This window comes from Oncorhynchus masou, unplaced genomic scaffold, assembly GCF_036934945.1.
Source record: "Oncorhynchus masou masou isolate Uvic2021 unplaced genomic scaffold, UVic_Omas_1.1 unplaced_scaffold_1048, whole genome shotgun sequence".
Taxonomy (NCBI): domain Eukaryota; kingdom Metazoa; phylum Chordata; class Actinopteri; order Salmoniformes; family Salmonidae; genus Oncorhynchus; species Oncorhynchus masou.
Genome location: NW_027000183.1, coordinates 207,312 through 214,725, shown reverse-complemented (window position 1 = coordinate 214,725; position 7,414 = coordinate 207,312).

Here is a 7,414-nt window from a genome sequence, read left to right as displayed (position 1 = left end):
GTAAACAGTAGCTATAAAAAGTGATTGAGTAGGCTGCATGGATTTCATGACTAGAAGCTCAAACGACGAAAATGTCATTTTCTTTTTTGTAAAATGAAATTTGCTATTGTAAATGTTAGCAACACCTCCGCCTTTGCGGGATGCACAGGGGATATGGTCACTAGTATAACCAGGAAGTGAGGCCTCATTTAACACAGTAAATTCATCAGGCTTAAGCCATGTTTCAGTCAGGCCAATCACATCAAGATTATGATCAGTGATTAGTTCATTGACTATAACTGCCTTGGAAGTGAGGGATCTAACATTAAGTAGCCCTATTTTGAGATGTGAGGTATCACAATCTCTTTCAATAATGGCAGGAATGGAGGGGGTCTTTATCCTAGTGAGATTGCTTAGGCGACCACCACCATGCTTAGTTTTGCCCAACCTAGGTCGAGGCAGACACGGTCTCAATAAACCCCCTAGAAATAGCATTTGACCTCGTGGGGAATAACAAAATATACCCAGTTGGTAAAATTTTTGTTTACTATTCTTGTGGGGACTTCTGGTCCCCACAAGAATAGTTAAACACATCCACATGCGCAAACACACACACACACACACACACACACACACACACACACACACACACACACACACACACACACACACACACACACACACACACACACACACACCGACAGACCACACAGCTCTTCCCATAACACGTTCTTCACATTCCAGATCCAAACCCTCCTCTAAATCATCAAGGTTGCTCTGGCATGGCTGTTTATTTGGGGTGTTTAAAATGACATGTCAGGGAAAACTAGTGGTACAGGGGTCATTTCAGTCTGTGTTTTGTGAAGGAGTGCAGGGAACTAAACAAGCTCAAGGGCCCACTTGGGTTGCTGGAAAAGTGGTACAATGTACGTTGAAATACTCACTGTACCATGTGAACACAACTAAATGAGAGAGTATATATCAGTGGAGGCTGCTGGGGGGAGGACGGCTCATAATAGTGGCTGGGATGGAATATAATGGCTGGATTGGAATGGAATGGCTGAAATAGAGTCGAATGGCTGGAATTGAGTGTAATGGATGAAATGGAGTGTAATGGATGAAATGGAGTGTAATGGCTGAAATTGAGTGTAATGGCTGAAATTGAATGTAATGGCTGAAATATAGTCTAATGGCTGGAATTGAGTGTAATGGATGAAATGGAGTGTAATGGCTGAAATTGAGTTTAATGGCTGGAATGGAGTGTAAAGGCTGAAATTGAGTGTAATGGCTAATTAAAGGTAAAATATATATATATATTTTTTAAATGGAGTGTAATGGCTGAAATTGAGTTTAATGGCTGGAAAGGAGTGTAATGGCTGAAATTGAGTTTAATGGCTGGAATGGAGTGTAATGGCTGGAATGGAGTGTAATGGCTGAAATTGAGTGTAAAGGCTGAAATGGAGTGTAAAGGCTGAAATGGAGTGTAAAGGCTGAAATGGAGTGTAATGGCTGGAATGGAGTGTAATGGAACAGAAAGGAATCAATCATCATTACAGTCATCTATGCTAATAGGACGCATGGTTAATTACTTCACCATTCATCATGTGACTCCTTGATCTACAATGACATAATACATGAAAAAAGCCCAATGAAACTAGTAAGTATTATGGAAAATGAAGGCTTGCCGTAAACAGAAACAGCTGTTACAATTCTCCCCCTAACCTCTGACCTGTCTAATGGCCTAACTGGAAGACGGCTGTTTGTTTTTTCTTCTGAAGTGGATCAACAAAGGAGGAAGTGGAGCGCTATTGGCCAACGGAGTAGGGCGGTGAAGGGTTTGTTGTTGCGGACTGACTCCCTTCTTGTTGCAGAGTCAGCCCTCTCAAAAATGTGACTGTGGGATTCTGACGCCCTGGGCGGCTGTCTGGGTCTGCATAGAACAGGTCAACAACTCTTAACTTCTCAAGACCTCAGTACTTTGAGCAAAAAACTGATACAGGCCTTGTAGAGGAGACAGGGTATGGTTGTCACGCTTGTGCAAACAGCCACAACTACAGGTTGGTTGTCATAAATACTGTGCTGGTGAATGTTTTAGAAAACACTGTGAGCCACGCTGGCCAATCAGCACTGTGACATGTAAATGTGTGGCTGATATGGTGCCTCTATGGGGGGAGGGCAGGATGACCCACATAGTGAACTGTATACACAGTGCAATGTAACGATAAGTTTGGTCCTTTAAGGGGAGGACAAGTAATGTCATGATATGTCAAACATCTCACTTACAATGTTGAGTCTGATGGTAAATCAGACTGGGCATTTCTTCACAGACATGCTATGACGTGGCCAATCTGACTTCCTCTTCCCCTGTCTCACTTCCTCTGTCAACCATCAGACTGCAGACCATTCAGAACCACCTGACTGTGTCATATCTACCCGCTATTTCTGCTATTCACGTTGCTTTTATCACAAGAAAGGGGCTTTGACTCATCTTCCTGAGGTTATTCTTGGGATTCTAATAGCAGATGTAGCACCATAAAGCGTCTTAAATTGATTATCCTGTTGTTGCAGGAAATGTTGTGCATAGCAGGAAATGCAAACTTGTAGTGTATTCAAGGTTTAAAAAGGCTTCTAAAGTTTGTAATTTCCACTTTAAAATGTCAGACTTGATTTGCCATCGATAAATGTATCCACCCCTACTAAAATGTCCATTAATTCTAATCCAATAATTCCAATTTCCTGTTGCTGCAGGATTATTTTCCTGCTGTGAGAAACTGATTCAGATCCATTCTTTAGGGTCTGTAATTTTGTATAATATAGTAAAGAAAATGACTTGCAGTTTAATCCATTAATCATAAAAATCGTAATCGAAATAAATCAGCAGCTCAAACAAAAATGGCATTCCTCAACCAAATAGACCCCAAAGCTGGTTTTAACCAACATGTGAGAGCCTGAGCCATGACCCATTTCAGACCTTTCTTTTGGCCTTCCATTGGGTAATGAAATTATCAGTTTCGTGGCGCCTGCGGATCAACTTCCTCTCAACATCTGTCTGAGGCCTCGCCTTAAGATTAGAGTGAATGAGAAGACTTCAACCAGATTTGACATCTCAGAATCGCTGGGCATCTATCTACGCATCACTGTTTGTAGGATTTATTTCATCCTCATTTTGGAAGGACAGGGGGTGGGGGCTTGATGAAGATCCTGGTATTTAACTTACCCTGCTGATGACCTGTAAGATCAAATCTATTGGCAGAGAGTGAATGGAGGGCCAGGGGCTTTACCAGTCTAATCCCATTGGGACATCCTGATCTGGACTCCCAAATCCCAGACCAAGGAACAAAACCCTCCCCCCAGTCACACCAGTCCCCATGTTGAGTCCCCAGTCACACCAGTCCTATGTTGAGTCCCCAGTCACACCAGTCTTATGTTGAGTCCCCAGGCACACCAGTTCTATGTTGAGTCCCCAGTCACACCAGCCCCCATGTTGACTCCCCAGTCACACCAGTCTTATGTTGAGTCCCCAGTCACACCAGCCCCCATGTTGAGTCCCCAATCACACCAGTCCTATGTTGAGTCCCCAGTCACACCAGTCTTATGTTGAGTCCCCAGGCACACCAGTTCTATGTTGAGTCCCCAGTCACACCAGCCCCCATGTTGACTCCCCAGTCACACCAGTCTTATGTTGAGTCCCCAGTCACACCAGCCCCCATGTTGAGTCCCCAGTCACACCAGTCCTATGTTGAGTCCCCAGTCACACCAGTCTTATGTTGAGTCCCCAGGCACACCAGTTCTATGTTGAGTCCCCAGTCACACCAGCCCCCATGTTGACTCCCCAGTCACACCAGTCTTATGTTGAGTCCCCAGTCACACCAGCCCCCATGTTGAGTCCCCAGTCACACCAGTTCTATGTTGAGTCCCCAGTCACACCAGTCCTATGTTGAGTCCCCAGTCACACCAGTCCTATGTTGAGTCCCCAGTCACACCAGCCCCCATGTTGAGTCCCCAGTCACACCAGTCCTATGTTGAGTCCCCAGTCACACCAGTCCTATGTTGAGTCCCCAGTCACACCAGTCCTATGTTGAGTCACCAGTCACACCAGTCATATGTTGAGTCCCCAGTCACACCAGCCCCCATGTTGAGTCCCCAGTCACACCAGTCCCCATGTTGAGTCCCCAGTCACACCAGTCCTATGTTGAGTCCCCAGTCACACTAGCCCCCATGTTGACTCCCCAGTCACACCAGTCTTATGTTGAGTCCCCAGTCACACCAGCCCCCATGTTGAGTCCCCAGTCACACCAGTCCCCATGTTGAGTCCCCAGTCACACCAGTCCTATGTTGAGTCCCCAGTCACACTAGCCCCCATGTTGACTCCCCAGTCACACCAGTCTTATGTTGAGTCCCCAGTCACACCAGTCCTATGTTGAGTCCCCAGTCACACCAGTCCTATGTTGAGTCCCCAGGCACACCAGTCCTATGTTGACTCCCCAGTCACACCAGTCTTATGTTGAGTCCCCAGTCACACCAGCCCCCATGTTGAGTCCCCAGTCACACCAGTCTTATGTTGAGTCCCCAGTCACACCAGTCTTATGTTGAGTCCCCAGTCACACCTGTCCCCATGTTGAGTCCCCAGTCACACCAGCCCCCATGTTGACTCCCCAGTCACACCAGTCTTATGTTGAGTCCCCAGTCACACCACCCCCCATGTTGAGTCCCCAGTCACACCAGTCCTATGTTGAGTCTCCAGTCACACCCGTCTTATGTTGAGTCCCCAGTCACACCAGTCTTATGTTGAGTACTCAGTCACACCAGTCCTATGTTGTGTTCCCAGTCACATCAGTCCTATGTTGACTCCCCAGTCACACCAGTCTTATGTTGAGTACTCAGTCACACCAGCCCCCATATGTTGAGTCCCCAGTCACACCAGCCCCCAAGTTGACTCCCCAGTCACACCAGTCTTATGTTGAGTACTCAGTCACACCAGCCCCCATATGTTGAGTCCCCAGTCACACCAGCCCCCAAGTTGACTCCCCAGTCACACCAGTCTTATGTTGAGTACTCAGTCACACCACCCCCCATGTTGAGTCCCCAGTCACACCAGTCCTATGTTGAGTCTCCAGTCACACCAGTCTTATGTTGAGTCCCCAGTCACACCAGTCTTATGTTGAGTACTCAGTCACACCAGTCCTATGTTGTGTTCCCAGTCACACCAGTCCTATGTTGACTCCCCAGTCACACCAGTCTTATGTTGAGTACTCAGTCACACCAGCCCCCATATGTTGAGTCCCCAGTCACACCAGCCCCCAAGTTGACTCCCCAGTCACACCAGTCTTATGTTGAGTACTCAGTCACACCAGCCCCCATATGTTGAGTCCCCAGTCACACCAGCCCCCAAGTTGACTCCCCAGTCACACCAGTCTTATGTTGAGTACTCAGTCACACCAGCCCCCATGTTGACTCCCCAGTCACACCAGTCCTATGTTGAGTCCCCAGTCACACCAGCCCCCATGTTGACTCCCCAGTCACACCAGTCTTATGTTGAGTCCCCAGTCACACCAGCCCCCATGTTGACTCCCCAGTCACACCAGTCCTATGTTGAGTCCCCAGTCACACCAGCCCCCATGTTGAGTCCCCAGTCACACCAGCCCCCATGTTGAGTCCCCAGTCACACAAGCCCCATCCAATTCCCCTGGCCACCCGTCTGTCATGTCCCAGCCCCACTGCCCTACATTGCTGGTTTATAAACCCAGGCCATCTGCGCCCCTGTCTAGCGCCCACAAAAACTGCTCCTACCATGCTTGGGCCCTAATCTCTCCCCTTCTCACCTAATCCAGTCCACAGGATCCAGTAGTGGAGCAGCTCAATCCCACTAAGACACATACCAAGTTGTTCCTCTAAAGGCTTTGGATAAAAAATGGCATTTGGTTGATAATGCTTCACTTTTAAGAGACATCTGTGTTTGTTGCTAATAAAGATATTTACTATGCCATCACACAAGCTTTGTGTTCACATCTGCTCTTCCAGGAGTGTTACCTGTTTGGGGTAGTTAAAGATGCAGTTCGGGATCTTAAGCATTTACAAATTTGTAACACATCATATGAAATGGATGACATTTTCTGGGAACCGTTTTTGGCTCGTGAGCGCTACTTTTCAAAACTACTGGCTAAAATTATACAGAACCTTTGGAGCATCACTTTAAGGCTTTATTGTGTTCTGAGGAAATCCAGTCAGTGAGATGACCTTTAACATCACACTAGCTAACCAGTGCTCTCCATTCTCTGTGCTGTGTAAAGAAGGGCCACATTTTTAAGTTTTCTGCAGTCATGGTCCTTCAAGACAATAGCCTTGATTAGCCTTCAAAGATACACAAAAGTAAACATGTGCACACACACGCATGCACACACGCACGCACGCACGCACACACACACACACACACACACACACACGCACACGCGCGCACGCACGCACGCACACACGCACACACGCACACACACACACACACACACACACGCACGCACGCACGCACGCACACACGCACGCACATACGCACACACGCACGCACACACACGCACGCACACACACACACACTTGATAAGGTGAAGAGTGATCTCTATTTATAGGGATGACCTTTGGAGAAACAACAATAAGCGTCTGAAGGTGAACACTTGATGTGAGGCTCTGATCTTATCAGTGGGGGAGGATGGCAGAGGATGCCATTGGGGGTGAAGAGGGTTGTGATTAGTCCTTGAAGGCGAGAGAGAGGAAAGAGGGAGAGAGAGAAAGAGAGAGCAGAGAGAGAGAGAGAAAGAGAGACCGTTAACCGTTAATTATCAAAATCCAGAAAAGAGACGTTAAATTTTACAACCACCTAAAAGGAAGAAATTCCCAAACCTTCCATAACAAAGCCATCACCAACAGAGACATGAACCTAGAGAAGAGTCCCATAAGCAAGCTGGTCCTGGGGCTCTGTTCACAAACACAAACAGACCCCACAGAGGACCCAGGACAGCAACACAATAAGACCCAACCAAATTATGAGAAATAAAAAATGATTACTTGACACATTGGAAAGAATTAACCAACACAACAAACTGGAATGGTATTTTGCCCTAAAAAGAGAGTACACAGTGGCAGAATACATGACCACTGTGACTGACCCAAAATTAAGGAAAGCTTTGACTATGTACAGACTCAATGAGCATAGCCTTGCTACTGAGACAGGCTATGGGCACACTGCCCACGAAATGAGGTGGAAACTGAGCTGCACTTCATAACCTCCTGCCAAAAGTAGGACCTTATCAGAGACACATATTTCCCTCAGATTACACAGACCCACAAAGAATTAGAAAATTATATTAGGTGAGTTGCAACAGTGTGACATCACAGCAGCAAGATTTGTGACCTGTTGCAAATGGAAACCAGTGAAGAACAAACACCA